Source organism: Equus przewalskii, chromosome 10, assembly GCF_037783145.1.
Source record: "Equus przewalskii isolate Varuska chromosome 10, EquPr2, whole genome shotgun sequence".
Lineage (NCBI taxonomy): Eukaryota > Metazoa > Chordata > Mammalia > Perissodactyla > Equidae > Equus > Equus przewalskii.
Genome location: NC_091840.1, coordinates 38,321,210 through 38,344,208, shown reverse-complemented (window position 1 = coordinate 38,344,208; position 22,999 = coordinate 38,321,210). Strand labels below are relative to the sequence as shown.

The 22,999-nt window shown below is 50.1% G+C and overlaps 1 long non-coding RNA gene across 1 annotated transcript; it reads left to right on the top strand.

Moving 5' to 3' along the window:
• The first annotated feature begins 1,029 nt into the window (after positions 1-1,029).
• On the top strand, positions 1,030-15,704 carry LOC139074096 (uncharacterized). Its single transcript, XR_011523487.1, has 3 exons — positions 1,030-1,314; positions 12,996-13,124; positions 13,688-15,704. It is a non-coding gene; the product is annotated as an uncharacterized lncRNA (long non-coding RNA).
• Positions 15,705-22,999: the final 7,295 nt, after the last annotated feature.

Sequence of the window (22,999 nt, the reverse complement as noted above, 5' to 3'; positions counted from 1 at the left end):
TCTCTCTTGTATAAATGCGTGTGCCTCTGTCTGCGGCCTTTCCTGCTGGAGACAGGCTTCCCCGTGGGGCTGCGTAGGTGGGACAGAGCAGCAGAAGTAGGTGCCACCCCTCAGACATTTCTAGGCTTAAGTCAACCCAGCCTAGAAACCTCAGAGGAAGGGGGAAGCGTCCTCTCCATACTGTCTGTATATAAAATCCCAGGGGTGGACCCTGATGGGCCCAGCTTGGGCCGTACGCCCACCCTGGCCATTCTCTGCAGCCAGACATATGCCCCCTTGAGGCTCAAATGGGGTCACAATCCTGGGATTGGCAGTCCCACCAACACCCCTGGAGTGGGAGAGGTCAACCCCCAAAGGAAGATGGAGCGCTGCTTCCCAGGAAAGTGATCTAGAATAGACAAACCCAGCGGGGCTGCGTGAGGCGATGACTTCAACCTTCTCAGCAAGCACTGCGGCCCGCCAGTGCCCAGATCCTGTGACTCCTACGGGCTGCTTGTAATCACGCCTTCCTCTTACTGAACACCCAGGACCTGCCAAGCGCCTCCCATGTGTGTTCTCTAATCTGCACATCAGCGCTTCTATTGGGTGTCAGCACCCTCATTTTACAGACAAAGCACCTGTAGCTCAGAGAGGTCAAGTCAGTTGCCCAAAGTCACACAGCTAGAAAGCGGCGGTGCTGGGGTTCAAGCTCTGGGTCAAAACTGTATGCTCTTTTGCCTTGTTCCCTCTCCATAGTGGAAGCCCCGAGCCAGCTGCTGTCTGCGCGCTGTCTGCCTGCACAGGTGCGTTCTCTTCCCTTTCTGACAATGACTGAAGGCTTCTGAAGGAGGCTGCTCCGCCTCTCTCCGCTCCCCATCATCTCCGGGCAGGCTGGCTCCCACCAGAGGAGGCTGGGACATTCATTACAAGGCTAACAAGCCTGTGCATCTGTCATTCAGTCCCGACACCTGCGTAAGCTTTGAAGACGGGCGCGGAGGGGCCGTCTCCCGCCCAGCAAGAGTGGCGGGAGGTGCTCCCACGTGCGTGGGCGAGGTCTGGGGGCGGCAGCAGCCGCTGCGTCAGAGGGGCCTCATCCTGGGGGACTCTGGCAACGGACGACCATCTCCTTGGACTCCATGCTGACAAAATGACCGCCCGGGAGGCAGGGACTTCAGGTTCTGCTCCCATCTCAACAGGAAATACAGCGTGCGGGTTCCGTTTGAATCCGGACTCGCCATTACGAGCTCTGTGACCTTCGGGACATTGTTGAACTCTCTCTGTGCCTCAGTTTTCTCATCTTTAAGATCACCATCAAGCTGTTGTCACAAGGCAATAGTAGGTAAAATTTATAAAATGCTCTAAAGGGGGCTCTGTAAAATAAATGCTAGCCGTTACTATTCGAGGGACCCTTGACCGAGGGGGCAAGGGGGGAGGGGAGGGACGGCAACCTCTCCCGCTCCAGGGGAGAACGAGTAGACCTAACTCCTCCCAGGGCGGCTGTGACATCTTAGCTCACACCCCAGCTCTGGCTCCAAGCTGTCCTGTGACCTCAGACAGTTCACTTCATCCCAAAGAGCTTCCGTTTTCTTATCTGCAGAGCAAAGGTAATAACACCTGCGCTTCTGCGTGGGTCAGAGCAGCGGCAGCAACCAGAAGACTCTAAATGATGGTTGGCATTCACAAAGATGCCCTGGCAGGAATCCCAGGACAGTGGAAGCATGAGGAAGGTCAGCAGGACCTTAGGGGCCCTGAGGAGGTGGGAAAGCTAAGACCAGGCTCTGGGCGTGGGGATCTGTGGGGGCTCTCGTCATCATCATCGTCATCACCATCATTATCATCATCATCACCATCATCGTCAGCATCAGCATCAACATCATCATCGTCAGCATCAGCATCAACATCATCAGCAGCAGCATCAGCATCATCACCATCATCGTCAGCATCAGCATCATCATCGTCAGCATCAGCACCGTCCTTGGAACATTGGTACTAAACGCCTGATCGCATGTGGCAATTGATGGGGCTATTCGTAGAAAATTACATGACCCCTGCACTTGCCTGTGGATAAATTATTCTCTACACCAATGGCTCTCAACTGGGTGTGATTTTGCCCCCCAAGGAACATTTGGCAATGTCCAGAGACACTTTTGGTTGTCGCAACCTGGGGGATTGTCCTAACTAGTGAGTAGAGACCAGGGATGCTGTTAAACGTCCTACACTGCACAGGACCCCCCGTAACAAAGAGTTATCTGGCTCAAAATGTCACTAGTGCGAGGCCAAGACCCTGCGCAATATCTTCGCCCTTGTTATCGAAAGTGTGATTAAGATTCAACATCACCTGGGAGCTCGTTCCTCGGGCCTGCTGAATAAGAATCTGTGTACATATTAAAGTTTGAAAAACGTAGTCTAAAAATAAAACGTGCGAGGGGGATTCCAAGATGGCGCCGTGAGTAGTCCTCTTTGTCTCTCGCCCTTCGAGTCTACAATTATTTGGACACTTATCGCTTGACAAAGGATATCCAGACAGCATCTCAGGACGTCTGAGACACCCACGCGACTATACATCGGAAGGCGGACGGACTTTCCTCCGGGAGGATGTGGAAATAGGTGAAAACTCTCCGACCCCGACGGGCAGCCTAGTACCCGCAAGCGGCTTTCTTCCAACGGACGCCCCCAGAGGATCCACACACATCTAGGGCAGGAGCGAGAACACAACAGAGGAGCGACGGTGGAAACAGGTGACCAGAACCCTACTTAAACCCCCTGCAATTACTCCTAAACGCAGAGGGAAACTTTGGAGTTGCACACCTGAGACCGCGGGGAGAGTCTCTCTCCGCCATTGGCGGGGAGACCCAGCCTGGTGCTCGGGGCGCCCGGAGGGTCCCAGAGAGACGCCCGCCCCAGGGGACTAGGGATTGCCGGAGATCTCGGAGAGGACCGGGGCGGGGGAACTTTCAAAGGCGCATCCGGCGACCCGGTGGGGAAGCGCCGGAGCTCCGCCAGGCAGCAGACAAAACTCTCTGTCTGCCAGTAGCAGAGGGGCCACGCTGAGCACTCAGGGCTCCCGGCAGAGGCCCGGAGAGAAGCCCAGAGGGCGGGGCGACCCCCAGCTGCCATTGCCCGCCCCGGGGGACTAGGGATTGCCGGAGATCTCGGAGAGGACCGGGGCGGGGGAACTTTCAAAGGCGCATCCGGCGACCCGGTGGGGAAGCGCCGGAGCTCCGCCAGGCAGCAGACAAAACTCTCTGTCTGCCGGTAGCAGAGGGGCCACGCTGAGCACTCAGGGCTCCCGGCAGAGGCCCGGAGAGAAGCCCAGAGGGCGGGGCGACCCCCAGCTGCCGTTGCCCGCCCCGTGGGACTAGGGATTGCCGGAGATCTCGGAGAGGACCGGGGCGGGGGAACTTTCAAAGGCGGGTCCGGCGACCCGGTGGAGAAGCGCCGGAGCTCCGCCAGGCAGCAGACAAAACTCTCTGTCTGCCGGTAGCAGAGGGGCCACGCTGAGCACTCAGGGCTCCCGGCAGAGGCCCGGAGAGAAGCCCAGAGGGCGGGGCGACCCCCAGCTGCCGTTGCCCGCCCCGTGGGACTAGGGATTGCCGGAGATCTCGGAGAGGACCGGGGCAGGGGAACTTTCAAAGGCGCATCCGGCGACCCGGAGGGGAAGCGCCGGAGCTCCGCCAGGCAGCAGACAAAACTCTCTGTCTGCCGGTAGCAGAGGGGCCACGCTGAGCATTCAGAGCTCCCGGCAGAGGCCCGGAGAGAAGCCCAGAGGACGGGGCGACCCCCAGCTGCCGTTGCCCACCCGGTGAGGCTAGGGATTGCCGGAGATCTCGGAGAGGACTGGGGCTGGAGAGAGTTCCAGAGACCCAGCTTAGTAGCCTAGGGGGAAACCCTACAGGCTCACAGAAGCCTTAGGGAAAGCCTCTGCACAGCACCAGTAGAAGGCACCCAGCCGCCAGCCACAAGGCTGGAAGACCCCAGGGCAAAAGCAGCATAGCTAGGTGTACTAACCACAGACTGTAGAAGATGCCAATAGCTCTCCTGCGACCCATAGAGGACAAGTGAGATTTGGTGGGTGCCGACAGCAACGGAGCGACAAATATAAGTGATCCCACCCCTGGCCGCTGGAAAAGCCCATAACACCGTTGCAGACCCCAAGGAGAGAGCGCATCTAGGTGGGCAACAACAGTAGGCCCCTGCAGCCTGAAGCCCCCCGTGACGGCCCCCACGGCAGAGGAGGGAATCCAAAGGGCCACTGTGGCTACGAAGAGGGGCCCAGGCCCAGTTAGCAACTACGGACAGGGTTCCTGGTTGGTGAAGTATAAACAGCTGCTCCCCCCACCGCAGCAGCTGAAACAAGTGAAAGGAGCAACTAAACTCTATCTCCATGCGGAGGCACAAATCAACATCATCAAGCAATATGAAAAAATACATTAAATCTCCAGAACAGAAAGAAAGTAACAAATACACAGAAAACAATCCCAAAGAAAATGAGATATATAACCTAAATGATGATGACTTCAAAACAGCCATCATTAAAATACTCACTGAGTTAAGAGAGAATTCTGACCGACAACTCAACGAGTTCAGGAGCTATGTCACAAAAGAGTTTGATACGATAAAGAAGAACCAAACAGAAATATTGGAAATGAAGAACACAATAGAGGAGATTAAGAAAAATCTAGATGCTCTGAACAGTAGGGCCGATAATATGGAGGAAAGAATTAGCAATTTGGAAGATGGCAATATAGAATTGTTGCAGGCAGAGGAGGAGAGAGAAGCAAGACTTAAAAGAAGTGAAGAAACTCTCCGAGAATTATCAGACACAATTAGGAGATGCAACGTAAGGATTATAGGTATACCAGAGGGAGAAGAGAAGGAGAAAGGGGCAGAAAACCTATTCAAAGAAATAATGGCTGAGAACTTCCCAAATCTGGTGAGGGAGATGGATCTTCAGGTGACAGAAGCCAATAGATCTCCAAACTTTATCAATGCAAGAAGACCAACTCCACGGCATATAGTAGTGAAGCTAGCAAAAGTCAACGACAAGGAGAAAATATTAAGGACAGCCAGGCAAAAGGAACTAACCTACAAAGGAACCCCCATCAGGCTATCAGCAGATCTCTCAGCAGAAACTTTACAGGCTAGAAGAGAGTGGAATGATATATTCAAAAATCTGAAGGACAAAAACCTACAGCCGAGAATTCTCTACCCAGCGAAAATATCCTTCAAATACGATGGAGAAATAAAAACTTTCCCAGATAAACAAAAATTAAGGGAGTTCATTGCCACAAAACCTCCTCTTCAGGAAATCCTCAGGAAAACCCTCATTCCTGAAAAATCCAAAAAAGGAAAGGGGCTACAAAACCAAGAGCAGAGGAGATAAGTAGAAGGACAACAACAGAGAGTAGCAGCTCTACATCAGAACAGATTAAACCATGGGACGAGAAACAAAGGAAACTGAAGAAAACCGGAAAACAAGACACAAAATGGTAGTGGTAGGTCCCCACGTCTCAATAATCACTCTAAATGTAAATGGATTGAACTCCCCAATCAAAAGACACAGAGTGGCAGGATGGATCAAAGAACAAGATCCAACAATATGCTGCCTCCAGGAAACACACCTCAGCCCCAAAGACAAACACAGACTCAGAGTGAAGGGATGGAGAACAATACTCCAAGCTAATAATGAACAAAAGAAAGCAGGTGTCGCTATACTAATATCAGACAAGGTAGATTTCAAAGCAAAACAGATAAAGAAAGACAAAGAGGGACAGTATATAATGATAAAAGGGACTCTCCACCAAGAAGACATAACACTTATAAATATATACGCACCCAACACAGGAGCACCAAAATTTGTAAAGCAACTCTTAATAGAACTAAAAGAAGACATCAACAACAATACAATAATAGTAGGGGACCTCAACACACCATTAACACCAATGGACAGAACATCCAGACAGAAAATCAACAAGGAAATAATAGAATTAAATGAAAAATTAGACCAGATGGACTTAATAGATATATATAGAACACTTCATCCAAAAACAGCAGGTTACACATTCTTCTCAAGTGCACATGGAACATTCTCAAGGATTGACCATATTTTGGGAACCAAAGCAAACATCAATAAATACAAGAGAGTTGAAATAATATCAAGCATCTTTTCTGATCATAACGCTATTAAACTAGAAATCAACTACAAGAAAAAAGCAGAGAAAGGTGCAAAAATGTGGAGACTAAACAACACGCTTCTCAACAAACAATGGATCATTGAAGAAATTAAAGAAGAAATCAAATATTATCTGGAGACAAATGAAAATGAGAACACGACATACCAAATCATTTGGGATGCAGCAAAAGCAGTCCTAAGAGGGAAATTCATCGCAATACAGGCTCACCTCACTAAACAAGAAAAAGCTCACGTAAGCAACCTCAAACGACACCTAACAGAACTAGAAAAAGAAGAACAAACAAGGCCCAGAGTCAGTAGAAGGAGGGAAATAATAAAAATAAGAGCAGAAATAAACGATATTGAAACAAAAAAGACAATAGAAAGGATCAATGAAACAAAGAGTTGGTTCTTCGAAAGAATTAACAAAATTGACAAACCCCTAGCCAGACTCACCAAGAAAAGAAGAGAGAAGTCGCAAATTAATAAAATCAGGAATGACAGAGGAGAAATCACAACAGATACCAATGAAATACAAGAGATCATAAGAGAATACTATGAAAAACTATATGCCAACAAATTGAACAACCTGGAAGAAATGGACAAATTCCTAGACTCCTACAATCTCCCCAAACTGAATCAGGAAGAAATGGAGAATCTGAATAGACCAATCACAAGTAAGGAAATAGAAACGGTAATCAAAAACCTCCCCAAAAATAAGAGTCCAGGACCAGACGGCTTCTCTGGAGAATTCTACCAAACATTCAAAGAAGACTTAATACCTATTCTCCTCAAACTGTTCCAGAAAATTGAGAAAGATGGAGAACTCCCTAACACATTCTATGAAGCCAACATCACTCTGATCCCCAAACCTGACAAGGACAACACAAAGAAGGAGAACTACAGGCCGATATCACTGATGAACATAGATGCAAAAATCCTCAACAAAATTTTGGCTAACCGATTACAGCAATACATCAAAAAGATTATACACCATGATCAAGTGGGATTTATACCAGGGACACAGGGATGGTTCAACATCCGCAAGTCAATCAACGTGATACACTACATCAACAAAATGAAAACCAAAAACCACATGATCATCTCAATAGATGCAGAGAAAGCATTCGACAAGATCCAACACCCATTTATGATAAAAACCCTCAGTAAAATGGGTATAGAAGGAAAGTACCTCAACATAATAAAGGCCATATATGATAGACCCACAGCCAACATCATACTCAATGGACAAAAGCTGAAAGCCATCCCTCTGAGGACAGGAACAAGACAAGGGTGCCCACTTTCACCACTCCTATTCAACATAGTTCTGGAGGTGCTGGCCAGAGCAATTCGGCAGGAAAAAGAAATAAAAGGAATCCAAATAGGTAACGAAGAAGTAAAACTCTCGTTGTTTGCAGACGACATGATCTTATACATAGAAAACCCCAAAGAATCCACAGAAAAACTATTAGAAATAATCAACAACTACAGCAAAGTAGCAGGGTATAAAATTAACGTGCATAAATCAGTAGCATTTCTATACACTAACAATAAACTAACAGAAAAAGAACTCAAGAACTCTATCCCATTCACAATCGCAACGAAAAGAATAAAATACCTTGGGATAAACTTAACCAAGGAAGTGAAGGATCTATACAATGAAAACTACAAGACTTTCTTGAAAGAAATAGGCGATGACATAAAGAGATGGAAAAACATTCCTTGCACATGGATTGGAAGAATAAACATAGTTAAAATGTCCATACTACCTAAAGCAATATACAGGTTCAATGCTATCCCAATCAGAATCCCAAGAACATTCTTCACAGAAATTGAACAAACAATCCTAAAATTCATATGGGGCAACAAAAGACCGCGAATTGCTAAAGCAATCCTGAGCAAGAAAAACAAAGCCGGCGGAATCACAATCCCCGATTTCAAAACATACTACAAAGCTACAGTGATCAAAACAGCATGGTACTGGTACAAAAACAGGTCCACAGATCAATGGAACAGAATTGAAAGCCCAGAGATAAAACCACACATCTATGGACAGCTAATCTTCGACAAAGGAGCAGAGGGCCTACAATGGAGAAAAGAAAGTCTCTTCAACAAATGGTGCTGGGAAAACTGGACAGCCACATGCAAAAGATTGAAAATTGACCATTCTTTTTCACCACACACCAAAATAAACTCAAAATGGATCAAAGACCTAAAGATTAGGCCTGAGACAATAAGTCTTTTGGAAGAGAATATAGGCAGTACACTCTTTGACATCAGTTTCAAAAGAATCTTTTCGGACACTGTAACTCCTCAGTTGAGGGAAACAATAGAAAGAATAAACAAATGGGACTTCATCAGACTAAAGAGCTTCTTCAAGGCAAGGGAAAACAGGATTGAAACAAAAAAACAGCTCACTAATTGGGAAAAAATATTTACAAGCCACTTATCCGACAAAGGGTTAATCTCCATAATATACAAAGAACTCACACTGCTTAACAACAAAAAAACAAACAACCCGATCAAAAAATGGGCAGAGGACATGAACAGACATTTCTCAAAAGAAGATATGAATATGGCCAATAGACACATGAAAAGATGTTCATCATCGCTAATCATCAGGGAAATGCAAATCAAAACTACACTAAGATATCACCTTACCCCCGTTAGATTGGCAAAAACATCCAAAACCAAGAACGACAAATGTTGGAGAGGTTGTGGAGAAAGAGGAACCCTCATACACTGTTGGTGGGAATGCAAACTGGTACAGCCACTATGGAAAACAGTATGGAGATTTCTCAAAAAGTTAAAAATAGAAATACCCTATGACCCAGCCATCCCATTACTGGGTATCTATCCTAAGAACCTGATATCAGATATCTCAAGAGTCCGTTGCACCCCTATGTTCATCGCAGCATTATTTACAATAGCCAAGACGTGGAACCAGCCTACATGCCCAGAAACTGATGATTGGATAAAGAAGATGTGGTATATATACACAATGGAATACTACTCAGCCATAAAAAAAGACGAAATTGGCCCATTCACAACAATGTGGATGGACCTCGAGGGCATTATGTTAAGCGAAATAAGTCAGTCAGAGAAAGACGAACTCTATATGACTCCACTCATAGGTGGAAATTAGCATATTGATAAGGAGATCTGATCGGTGGTTACCAGGGAAAAGGGGGGGTGGGGGGAGGGTACGGAGGGGGAAGTGGTGTACCCACAACATGACTAACAAAAATGTACAACTGAAATCTCACAAGGTTGTAATCTATCATAACATTAATAAAAAAAATAAATAAAAAAAAAATAAATAAAAATAAAACGTGCATAGGGAATACAGAGCAGCAAACCAAATTATTAACCACGTAAGACAGACGCAGGGCATTGGGGGTTGGGAAAAACGGAAGAAGATAACAGGGGATGTGGAAGGACGGATGGATTGCTGGAATTAGGATTGTTGTCCAACATCTCAGATACGCCAGGCGCCTCACCAGACACTTTACCTAGATTCTCATTTACCTCCAGAGCAATCCCAGGTGGGAGGTTCCTGCTGCCCCCCCGGGGCAACATCTGGAGAGACCACGCCTCCCTATCACACATCTCGAAGCTTTCCAGAATCTTCCTGCTGCCGTCTAAGCTGGATTATATAGAACATAGTGCCATACCTACGCCTGCATGGAAACCTTATTCACAGCTGGCGCCTGATGTTAACTTCTAGTTTCTCACTCAAGTAGGGACACATCATTTTTACACGTGCAAAGAATGCAGTTTTTTCCTTTGTTTTCTCTTAAAGGATCAATAAACATCTTGTTTTGCCTTCAACAAAAGTTCCGTGAATTCTCTATAATACACATTTATTTCCTTTTATTAAGAGGATACATCTCAGATTAACAATAAAATGTAGTAACATTGAGTTTTTAAGGTCCAAGAGCCCAATGATTGCAGCACAGGGACATAAGAAGAATAATATCCACCATTTATTAACCACCTGCTGTTTGCGATGTGCTTTATATCAGGGCCTGTAATCCGCCACACAAGCTTATTCCTTATTCCTATTTTTCAGAAGAAGCAGCTAAGGCATAGACTAGTGATGGGGTCAGGGTTGTAGATGAGACCTGCCTGCCCCACACTGCCTCTTGGTTGGAACGGCCCCTGGTTCACCCTGGCACGCCCGCCGGCTCCAGCAGAGGCGCTCAAAGTTCTCGTTTTGCCAGACTGCCCTCATTCCATCCCTATCTCCCTCTCCCCTCCATCAGCAGGGCCCACTTCCCCTCAAGCCCCAAGTTGTCCCTGGGCTTGGAAGATGTGGCACAGGGGTGTCGGTGCTGAAGATGGATGCCTGTTGACCTGGCCCAGGGGAGGACAGCCTTCTTCTGTAAAGGATAAAAGAGTAAATATTTTAGACTCTCCGAGATACATGGTTTCAATCGCATTTACTTGACTCTGCCATCACGGCACCAATGCAAGTCATAGACAACATGAAAGCAGATGGACGCAGCTGTGTTCCAATAAAACTTTATTGGCACCAAAATGGGTGGCAAGCCAGGTTTGGCCCCCAGGCTGACATTTGCCCACCCCTGACCTCTGTGATCTCCAGGGTTTCTCCACGCCCTGGTGCTCTGTGGCTTATGAGGGAGAGAAAGTCCCAGACTAGAGATTGAAAACTGGTGGTAAAGCCACACCCAGCTCCCTGACAGGTTTTGCTGAGCCCAGACAGAGAGTTTATTTTTTAAGGACATCTTAAACAGACCCCAAAAGCAGAGACTAGTACAATGAACCTGCATGAACCCATCGCCAGCTTCAGCAGCTGTCACCACTTTGCCAATCCCTTGTCATCTGTCCCTCCAACACACATATTTTTCTGAAATATTTAAAGCAAATCACATTATTTCCCCCATAAATCCTTCAGTACATCTCCCTAGCTGATGAAGACTTTTTAAAAACATAACCACACAGCCATTATCAGCCTAACAAAGTGAATAATTCCTTATTAGCATCTAGTGCCGCATGTGGTATTTACATTTCCCTAATTGTCTCAAAAATGTCTTTTTATAGGTGATCTGTTTGAATCAGGAGCTACACGTCGTATTCACACAGAGCTTTTAAATTTTTGAATTGGTTGTCAACTCGTGAAAATCTGGATTTCACATAAACCTCGGATTTTCAACTTCTCTTAGAAAAAAAAAAAGTGAAATATTTGCTACTTGGCAGCCTCACCCCCGTGGCGGCCGTCGCACTGAGCAGCCAGCGCACGCGGGATGAAGACCCGCGGCCCCGGTCCCTCCCACCCCCATGCTGTCACCCCACAGCAGGATCCCCACGGGCATACGAGTCTGCGATGCCACCCCTGGACTTTCTCGTCTCTCTCTCCCACTCACACAGGAAGTCTCCCCCAAAGTGCCCCTTCATCATCCTTTTTCCTCTTTCAAAGCAAGTCTCCAGAGTCTACCCAATTCCAGGAGGAATCGTGTCGTGGGGGTGGGGCAGAGAGGAGGGGTCTACCCCGAGTGACTGGCCAGCCCTCTAGCCCCTCCAGTGTCTGCCTTCAGGGCACTAGGAAAGGCCCCCCCAGTCCCCTGAAATGCTCCCCTCTGGCTCAGCTTTTGCCTGATGCTCACAGAGCACAGAGCTCACTCCCCAGGTGGAGAATAGGCCTGCCTTGAATTCGCTGTGTGACCTTGAAGAAATCACTCTCCCTTTCTGGGCCTCAGTTGCCCCTTCCATACAAGGAGAGGGTTAATGCGCGGAGGGGATGTTGGGTTAGAAAACAGTCCACGTTGAGTTCCTGAGTGAGACACGAATAATCTCCAGCTGACAGCCTTGTGATCCTGTGGTTCTATTGGTCATACGTGGCCTCTCCTCCTCATCACCAGGACCGTCAAGGGGGAGGGGAGGAGAGAGGTACCACTCTGAGGAGCAGGAGCACGAAACAGTCCACACCCCGACTCTCCCTCTCCGTCTTCGCAGGCCCCGTCTTCGGAGTGTGGGTGCACGCTGGTTCTTGATTCTCTTTCCCTGTGGGTACCACCAGGTTCTGTCTGCTCTCACCTCAAAGTGGCACATACAGGGCGTCCCCTAGGGCAGGAGAGATGCTGGGAGATGCTGAGGCTGCCCCTGAGCCTGCGTGCAGGTGTGGGGTGGGGGGTCAGTGCAGGCAGGGCTGGGATGACAGGGGTAGGCTCAGGGTGTGAAAAGCGTGACTCAGGCACCAGCCCCCTCGGGTACTCAATCACGCCGAGGGTCCAGCTGCAGGGAAACCAGGTGACAGGCTCACCCGGTGGGGGAGGCAAACACGTAAACAAACACTTATGACAAAACGTGATAAATGCTAGAATAGAAGGCTGCAACAACCACCTTGGGAACACAGAGGAATGGTCTATCTGTTTATCCAGTTACGCATGCCTCCACCTCGTTCCAAAAATAATTAGAAGAGGCCAGTAAAGCTCCATACGGCAAAACAAAGTGAATATTAAATAAACAAGAAGAGAAAAATAATGTAGGAAGAACACAGGGTAAACAAGGATAGAGTTAACACCCAAAATATCTGCCAAGAGTCCCGTGATCCTGCTAGAACTGACCCACAAATTTGCCTCTGAGCTTCCTAACAGCCAATGCAAAAGGAGAAACCCTCAAAGTTGTACAATTCACAGTGTTCCTTAAAATAAAGCATGGGAATAAGTCTGGAGCAATCCCAATGCAACGACCTGAGAGAATTTCTCAAGCAGAGCCCCTACAACTAGGTGAGGCGTATATGGAAACTCTCTGCCCTAGATTTGCAACTTTCCCATAAATCTAAACATATTCCAAAATTAATGTTATTATTATTTTTTTAAAGTCCACAGGCAGAGCTCAACTATGGCTGCAGGTATTCTCCCCACACTGCAGGCCACCCAGACGTGGGCTGGTGCTATCTCTGTTTGTAACTCCAGAGGGTGTCGCTCACATCTACCCGATACCTGACACGGTGAGTTCTCTACAGTAAACGATTGCTGAAACAACTCCAGGGGTCAAATGGACATGGTGGGGGGGGGGGGGGACAGGGAAGGTTGAGCATCTAGATTGTCCATAATGTATACCAGATGCGGACTCAGTAATGAGAGAGAACCCGACACATAATCCCGGGTGTTTTACAGGCGTTTCAAGGTACATCAGCCGGTCCCCATAATTTGACATTTTTGCCTATGTTCATTGGTTTCTGTCGATGTCATGTCCCTGGGCAGTGACAAAGTCACAGAATAGGATTTAGAGTAGGACTTGCAGAACATGACAAGGTTTTGGAGAACCACCGTTTTGAATAAACAAGTGGACTTAAGTGGCTCTTTTTTTCTTCTTTTTCAAAACTATTAACTTTAAAGTGATATCATAATTTTTTTCGTAAGAATATAGATGCTCATGGCCAGAACATTATCCAGGACCCCTGACCTTAAGGCTACAAGGAAAACAAGCTAATGGGAAGGAAATTATGGAAGGAAAGATGTGATGACGCTGAATTCTGAATTTTTTAACATACCCATTGCCTTATTTTAGTCACTCTGGATCTTCGTACGGCGTGCCAAATCTCTACTTGGCCTCTAGACCTACCCAACAACCTACGGCCTCAATCCGGGACTGCGCTCACAGTAAATGACGGGATCCTTAATCAGAGCACGAGTCTCAGAACGAAAAGGCAATCATTTTGTAAAAATGCTGCTGTGTGCCGTGCAGCTAGATCTTTACAGTATGAATAAATCGACTTGAGATTTCCAGCCTCCTCCTCCACCCAAAAAAAGACTCTGGGGAATGGGGTAAATGAGCAAAGTTCTCCATCACAACTGTGCCGTTGACACCATGACACAACGGTATGCTTCCCGGGGCGAGAGTATCCAGCTCTGCCTGCAGAGATCACGGAAGCCTTCCCAGAGGAGGTGACTTTGGGCTGAGGCCTCAAGGATCAGTAGGAGGTTGCCAGTCTGACAAAGGAGAGTGAGTAGAAGGACTTCCACGCAGATGGAGAGACAGAAGCCAATGCACCAGACACCTTCCATCAGCCCCTTAAATGTTCTCTCTTTATTCTGCTCGGCGTCCCCTGGCTGGAGAGTTTGGCCGAGGGCATGCTGAAGAGGCGAGTGTGTTTCCTGTCTCAGCCAGGATCAACTTCCTGCCTGAACGTTAAGGTATCCACGCATGGCCGAGGGAGAGACCATCTGTCTCGTGTCTCTCCTTTTAAGGGCACTAATTCCATCATAAGGGCTCCACCCTCGTGACCTAATTACTTCTCTCAAGCCCGCCTCCTCATGCCATCACATTGGGAATTGGAGCTTCAACATCTGAATTGCGGGGGGAAGACAAAAATTCAGGGCATCGCAGTGAGTTATAAACAAAGAGCCCCATCCAGCCTGTTCACCAAAGCTCTTAACAATGGCAGCCTCGAGCCAAAAATGCCATCCTGGCCCCCCCGGGGGTGGGGTGGAGGTGACAGGGACATAGCTGTCTGTCTGAGTTCCAATTGCATGTCCAAATAGGTCATTTCTTGTGTCAGGCATTTCCCCAGAAAGGGCTAGAAGAAAGGGCTTGTCCAACACAGGAAAGTCAGAACAGAGTCAGTCACAAAGCCAGAGCCCATGGTCTCAGAGAAGCTGCTCAGAAACACCAGCGCTCTCACCCCTCTGCCCTCACGTCCCCCTGACCTTGGTCTTGGGGTGTCTTTCCAGATACAGCCAGGGAAAGATGCAAAGACTAGGAGAACAGCACTCAACTTCCATGCACATCAGACCTCAGGGAGCTTGTTGACAGTATAGACACTGAGGTGGTTAACAAGACCCCCTGGTGGCTCTGAGGCACAGCCGAGTGGGAGCCCCTGGACTAGGGAAATCTTGAGAGGGTATAAAAGAAAGGACGGCTCTAGTTGGGGGGTATTTATTATTGTCATTACTCTTATTACACTATTGAAGAATTGGATTTTACTGCAAGTGCTTATGGCCGTCCAGTAATTGAATAGTAGTAAGTACCAACCATGATAATGTCACAGGACTTGTACCTACCATGGACCTGGTTCATTAGATGCGTTAAAACACGTCCTTAGGTAAACAGAGCGTGGTGTGTACACACGGTGAGACAACAGTCTGTCTTGACAGTGTTCAGCCTGCTGACACCTGCTACCACGTGGAGGAAGCCTGAAGATCTCATGCAAAGTGAAATAAGCCAGACACAAAAGGACAAATCCTGTAGGACTCCCCTCATCTGAGGGTCCCAGAGTACAATTCACAGAGACAGGAGGTAGAACGGCGGTGGCCAGGGGCTGGGGGAGGGGGAATGGAGAGTTAGTCTTTAAGGCAAATGGAGTTTCAGTCTGGGAAGACGAGAAAGTTCTGGAGATGGATGGTGGTCGTGGTTGCACGACAATGTAAATGTACTTGATGCCACTGAATTGTACTTTTAAAATAGTTAAAATGGTATCTTTTATGTTATGTAGATTTTAGCACAATAAAAAAGAAATCCATGCTTGCAATCAAGCCAGGCTGGAGATGGACTGTGGCCTTCAGAGTCAGGCAGGTCTGTGCAGGAATCCCAGCTGTCTGAGCGATCTTTGCCAAATACCACTTGATCTTGCTGAGCTTCCACTGTCTCTTCTGTGACACGAGGAAGAGGGGGCAAGAAGCATCTTGAGGGGCTTATGATGGCAGTTATTTCACAGACATCATCTCAAGTCACTGTCCCACAGCCCTGGGAGGTGGGTGGGTATTATTAGCCTCATTTTGCCGAAGAGGAGTTGAGACTCAGAGAGGTTGTGTGATGTGTCCAAGGTCACCCAGCTGGGGTGGAAGTGGTAGCCTTCCAAATGCAGATATAAATGCGAGGATAAAACTGGGCTCTGCGTCCCTGGCCCTGTGAGCCTCAGACAGCCCGTGAAGCCCACGCAGGATCTCCCCTCGGATTCGAAGACTTGGAGCCTACAAACCCAGATGCCCGATTTAGGGCCCGCTCTTCGGGTTCTGATACAAAATGCATTGTTTTCAAGCCATTATCCAGCCTCTCTCGGTTTATGGGTCTCTTATATTTACAAGTCCTGTGAATGTGCGATTGAAATAGACCAAAAGATGTGTCTCTAGAATCTTACGTGCTCGGAAATCAAAGCAGGGCACGTTGGCGAAGGGAGAGGTTGTTCCGAAAGCTGAAGTCTGAATTATGGGAATGGAGCCGAAATCTCAGTTCTGAGAGTAAAGTTCAAAATAGCCGGAGAACCAGATGAGATAACAGGGGTCGCCGCCAGGAGAAGTTGGTGGAATTACAGCAGGAGGAAAACAAACCCTGTCGAGTTCTCTGGCTGAGAGCTAAAGGGTTCAGCGGGTCCAGGCCTGCCTCCCGCCCAGGGCACCGACACGCGGAGCCGGAGACACTGTGCACCAGTCCAAGGGCACCGTTTGTGTGTTCAGTAACACAAATGGCACCCCCTAAGTTGTGCCGTGTGCACCCCTCTCTGCCTCCGAGTTAGGAGGATTTCTAAGGACATCAAACTCAATGGGGGGTGGGGATTCATGCACGGTGGTGAAGAAAGAAGTGGCAAATGTCCTTACTTTCTTAGAACTTGGAGACCAGATTTTAGAAGATGAAAGGAATATCACCATCATTTATGGAGCCCACTGTGTGCCGCCACCATGCTAGGCTTTCACCCATTTTTGTCTCATTTAATCCTCAGCATCCCCCATTTTAATGATAAGGAGAGATGCTCAGAGAGGGTCAGTAACTTGCCCATGGTCACACAGCTAGCGAGTGGTAGAGCCAGAATTGGACCCCAGAACCATGACTCCATGTCTGTCTCTGTCCAGCTGCCAGCTGGGAAGACTGAACCAGTCTGGGCATGGATTTATCCAGGCAGAACTGGGCTGGAAGAGCCACTGGGGGCTGATGCAAAGAGAAAATTAAGCCACAGAAAGGCAATCGGAAGGGTTTGGGAATCAACAGAATGGGGGAAGGGACCCAGTCCTCTAAGCCTTGGGCCCGGGGCGACAAGAGTTGGGGTGACTCTTTATCAGCATCAGTGAGAACCAGCAACAGGGATGGAGCTGCCTCGTTTTGCCCCCTCTTCCCAGAGTCTCCACCCCTCCAGCTCTCACTGAGGGATGACCAAGCTGTCCCCAGGGGCCTGCACAACCTGGGGGCTCTGCTGGGACACTGGGGGACTGAAACGCAAGGCTCTGAATGTGGCCCAGGGAGCCTGTGGGGCACTTGGGGCCCGGGGCAGCCTGTGAGCCCAGCTCAGTGCAGGGAGCGGGGCTCTGCGTTCCGGCCCTGCCTTGGTCACTGCGGGCCTGCCTGGGGGCACGACCTCCCCTCTCTGAGACTCAGTTTCCTCACTTCCACACAGCGCAGGGAGGTGGATTCAGACGGTATTGCCGAGCTTTTTCCATCTCTAACATCCTCTGGTTCTAGAATTTGCCTCTGCTTCAGTCAGAAGGGCTAGCGGGCAGCCTTCTCTGGGGTGGTGGCCTCGTTTTGCAGGCTCTCCTGGTCCAGGTGGCTCCGCCGTCTCCTGCCCTTCTCCCCTAGCCTCCCGTTCCAAGGCTCAGGCCTCATAAGCCGATGCGGGGAGGAAGGGACGGGGTGGAGGGGGAGCGGGGGGAGAATCGTCTTGCCTCTCTGGGTCCCAACACCTCCCTACCTTTCTGAATTTTTTAAAGTGCCTTCACTCAGAACTCATCAAAAATGCATCAGGCTTGGGATTGGCCCAAGCTTTTGCCTGAGGAGGCAAGTGGAGGTGAAATGAGGGAGGAAACCAGGAGGCCGCCGGCAGGCTGTGCAGGCACATGAGCGTCGGGAGCTGCGCTGGGGGCTCTGCCAGCCTCTCCGCTCGGTGGAGACGGGCTGGGGACCAAGGAGGCGCCCTGCCCTAGGAAGCTTGACCCCATCTCTGGGAGACCCCCTTCAGCAGTCTGGGCTGCCCCTTCCCCAAAGTGGAGCACAGCCTGTCTGCGCCCCCATTTCACGGGAGGTGGGGAGGATGGACGGAGCGCTGGGCGGGGCCCCGCTCTCTATGAGAAGGGATCGGGTGACATCCCAGCTGACTTTAAAGGAAGGCATTTGAGAGCCGCGGGACAGTCCAGGGGTCCACAAGGGGCAGACGCAGCCCCCGGCTTCCGAGCAGCTCCTTCCCTCTGCCTTGCATCTTTGGCTTCTGCAGGAGATTCTGTTTAGAATAAAAAAGAGCACCGTTCATTCTTTAAAGTTTGCAAGTCATTGACCCTCTACTTCTTCATTTTACAGAAGAGGAAACTGAGGCCACGAGTGGACAAGTGACTGGCCCAAGGCCATTGGGCCCGTCAGTGGCAGAGCTGGGACTAGAACCCAGGGTCCTGGCTCGCAGGCCAGGACCCTCGCTTCTTCTCCACTGGCCTGACCTTGACAATGGCCTTGTCTGGGTGTGTCCCTGTTCTCCCAAAGCAGAGGCGAACTTGCAGCCAGCAGGCAGCTTGCCTGACCGTGGGAGGATAGCATCCAGGTCAGCACATCTAGGCTGGTTGGATCTTTATCTGACGCCCATGATGGAACGTTCTGGATTGTGTGTGCCTTGTAAATGCCCCTGGCTTGAGTCTTTCTGTGGAACAAAGTCCCTTCAGCCCCAGTGGTACTTGGGTCTCAGCCCTCAGAGCACTGGGTCGTCTGGTCCAGCTCTCCAGTCTTCAGAAGGGGAGATCGAAGCCCAAAGGGGTCATGGGTCAAATCGGCCCTAGGCCTCCAGGGCCCGGGTTAGTGCTGCCTGTGCCTCATCGCTGCACTCCCAGGGCCTCTGTCCTCCTTCACAAGTGTCTCTCGGCCTCCACTGCCACCCCCTCCCCTCCAAGGTGTGACAAGGGCAGAATTGAGGGGGGACCCCCCAGAGTGGCTCGAACACCTCATCAGAGAGGCTTGGCTGGCTCTCAGCACCAGAACACCCACCGAGGACCCAGCGAGACAATAAACCGTGATAATCGTGTTTTTAATAATCGCCTGGAGTTTGTTTAACATACAATCACGGCCGACAATAAATCCAAATTAAAAGCCCAACCGGGAGGCCTAAGTTAAACGGCCTGGTTGGAAACGGGAGGGCTGAGGGGTGGGGGTGGGGGGCCGGAGGAGGGGGACAGAGGAAGGGTGGAGCCAGGAGAGGGGGAACAAGCATTCCTGGAGGCTAGGGTGCCCTCGGGAGGGCCGAGAGGCGGCGCAGGGCCTGGCCTGGCCCCAGCATCCTCCCCAGCCCTGGCACATGTCCTATTTTCTTACAAAAGGATTTCAGTGATGGTCCCAGCAGGGATGTATCTAAGTTCCCAACCTCAGATCCGTGAACAGGGAGCTGTCCTTCCCCTGCCTGCGGGCACCCGGTCCACGGGGCGGGACCTCACTCGCCCTGTCCTGTTCTTTATCCCCAGCCTCTGGCATCTAATAGGTCATCGGCAAATATTTGTTGAATAAACAGATAGAGGAATGAATACGAATGAACGTGCCCACATCCATTTATTCATTCACTCGGGGTTTTCGCCCTCAAATACCTGCCGAGCACTGCCACCCCTGGGGATAGAGATGAGGAGACCCCTGGTGTCTAGGAGCTCACCGCCAAGGGGACAGAGAAGCTGACGGATGATTCCAGTCTGCACGATGCGTACGGAGAGAGACGGGGTGAAGGGCAGGATTAACAAGGGCTTCCAGGAGGAGGTTTCCTGAAGCTGAGTCCTGAATGATGATTAAGTGTTAGGGGTCGGGGGGTGGGGTTGGGTGTGATACTGACCTGAGAACAGTGCTCCGGACAAAAGGAACAGCATGTGCAAAGGCGAGGAAGCAAGAGAGGACACAGCCTGTTCAGAGAGCTGAGGAAGGCTCAGGGAGATGGGAGAACAGAGTCAGGGCTGGAAGGCGAGGAGCTGGGAAGAGGGTTGAGGGGCCAGATGGTGAAGCAGTGAGAGCGTGCTCAAGAGTCTGGGCTTGACCCTGAGGGCAAAGGGAAGTTACCGCAGGGTTTCGAGCCCGGGGGTGCCATGACCAGAATTGTGGCCTTGAGAGATGACTCTGGCTGCAGCGTGGAGAATGGATCAGAGGGAGGGAGCCTGGGGCCAGCAAGCCGTTAGAGGCTGCCGTAGCGATCCCGGCTGGGGAGAGCGAGGGCCTGGACCAGTCAGGAGTGGGGAGATGGAGGGACCCGGGCACATCCGCTGAGAAGGGTCAAGGAGGGTGAGCAGAAGGCCTTGGCAACTGAATGTGGGAGTGGGGCTGAGGGCTGACCCCCGGGAGTCTTGGGCAGTGGACAGACGGCCGTGCTGAGGACGGAAGCCACGGCACACCTGGCAGAGACACGGGGTCTGCCGCAAAAGCCCCTCTGGGATGAAGTAGCCACCTGCCCCGGCACCTGCAGCCTCTGACAGGAAGAAGGGTGGGCACCTCTGAGCTGCTCAGAGCAAGAGAGCCCACAACACAAGGCCGCCGCCCTGGGGGACACGTCACACTGGCCTCTGTGGCTGAAGCAGAGGCAAATTCCAGAACCTCGGGGCCCCTTGCCCCAGTGCCTGCAACTTCTCAAGGAGGACGTACTTCCACATGTCTGCCTTAGGGCCAGCCGACCGCAGTGACTTGCCCACGTGCCTCCCGTAGAAGGCAAAGTCGTGAATCCTATCGTGTCCAAGCTGGAGCAGGCCTTCGAGAAACATCCAGATCAACCCCTTCATTTGATGGCCTTGAAAAATGACTGGGGAAGGTGGTGACTTGCCCAGGGTCACCCAGCAAGTTGGTGGTGGACCTGGGAACAGAGTCAAAGACATTTTACAGTGACTGTTCCAATTGCTGTATAACTTTGAGACACCCTCCGAGCCTCAATTTCCTCAATCATAAAAAGAGAAGCAGAGGCCAGCCCTGTGGCCCCCTGAAGTTCGGTACACTCCACTTCGGCAGCTCGGGTTCAGTTCCGTGGCACGGACCTGCACCACTCATCAGTGGCCATGCTGTGGCAGTGACCCACATACAAAATAGAGGAATATTGGTACAGGTGGTAGCTCAGGGCCAATCTTCTTCAGCAAAAAAGAGAGAGAGAGAGAGAACCAGATGGGTTGGAGGTATGAATTGAATAAGAGCACACATGTGAAAGGCTTTTTTGAGCTGTAAAGCACAGCCAGGTCACAGTTCAGTATTTTCGCTGTTACTGCTTTAACAAACATTGGATGTGTGCCCGCCCCATCCCAGATGTGCCTCTACACACCATGGGGATGCAGTGATGACTGAGACAGAGGCCGCTGGGGGGGAACTGACCACCTCTTCACTGGCTCTGGGAGCAGGTGGATCCTTCCTGCCAGGGCCCCCTTGGTGCCTCAGGCCTCACCCACACTCCCTCCAGGACCCTGAGATCCCACCCAGGCCTATCACCCCAGGGAAGAGACTGTTCTCAGGCCATCCAATATTCACTCAACAATCCTCTATCATGTGCTGGGCACTAGGCTAAGGGCTGGGCTCTGTGCCCTCAGAGAATTTACAATCCGATGGGCCTGAGCTGAACAAGGGTCCTACCAGCAAACAGATTGTGTTTCCCACCATGCTTAGAATAAAAAGCCCAAACCTCGCCTGGCTCAGGCCGTGCCACCACAATGACCACATGTGCAGCACGGCCCCTCGCTCGTGCCTCCCTCCCCACGCGCCCCACCTTTTCTGCAAAAGTGCAAGAACAGCCCCACAGCCAGGCCTCCGCACCTGCTCACCTCTGCCCTGATGCTCCTCCCCAGGTACCTGCGGGGTCCGCCCCCCCCTTCATTCAAGTCTCTGCACAGACGTCCCTCCTCACAGCACTGCCCTGTCACCCTAGCTAAGAGAACAGTCGCCGGTCCCTCTCCGTCCTCCCGCCCTGCCTCATATTTCTTCAGAGCTCTTGCCATGACCTTCCTTTCAATTTATTTAGATGAGCTATTTACTTGTTTACTATTTGTTTCTCCCAGTGGAATACAAGCTCCATGAGGTATGAAGCTTGGTTTTGCTCACTGTCCCATCTCAGTGCCCAGAACAGAACTCCATAAACATCAATTGATTGATTGATTGAATGAATGAATGAATGAATGAAGTCAATCCTTGTGGCCCTTGTGCCAGGATAGAAGAATCTATTGCATTGCCCTGTTTCTAGAAGGCACGTCTCAGAAACTTTTGCACATTTCTGAACTGTGGATATGTACATTTAAAGCAGGGTTTCTTTCCCCCCAAAGCTATTATCGAATCGATGATGCCTCTTGCAATCGATGGCATCTTACAACTGAGGAAATGCACAAGAACCGGGGAGGCAGGGCTTAATCCTCCCCAAGGAGACGTGGTGGAAACTTCCCCAGGCAGAGCACATTTGGCAGAGGTCTGAGGAATGAGAGAGTATTTTCTGCAATGAGATTCTAGAAAGGGCATTCCAGGCAGGGGAAACAGCGCGTGCAAAGGCACAGAGGTCTGGAACCATCTTCTTCATTGCAAGAAGAGACTCAAAGCCTGGTGTGCCTGGGGTGGAAGTTGTTGGGGGCAGAGACTAAAGATGAGAGTAGGGGGCCAGTTATGAAGGGCCTCAAATGCTCCCCTAAGGATGTGGACTCTGTTCTGGGGGCAGATGGGAGCCGTGGAGGTGTCTGAGCCCCTCACTCTCCTGCCTCACGTTGCCCCTGTATCAAACCACATAGAAAATGTCCTTATGGATTTAGGAGGATAGGATGAGTCCTAAACCCAAGCATCAACAAAACGGATTTTTGCCCTCCTTTTTCTCAGTTACCCAGGTTATTTGCTACTATTTGCTTCCATTTGGCCTTCAAAGGCAGAGCCCGTGGTGCCCAGTATTCCCTCTGGCATCCTAGCAAGCCTAGGGCATGACAGCAAAATCCCGTC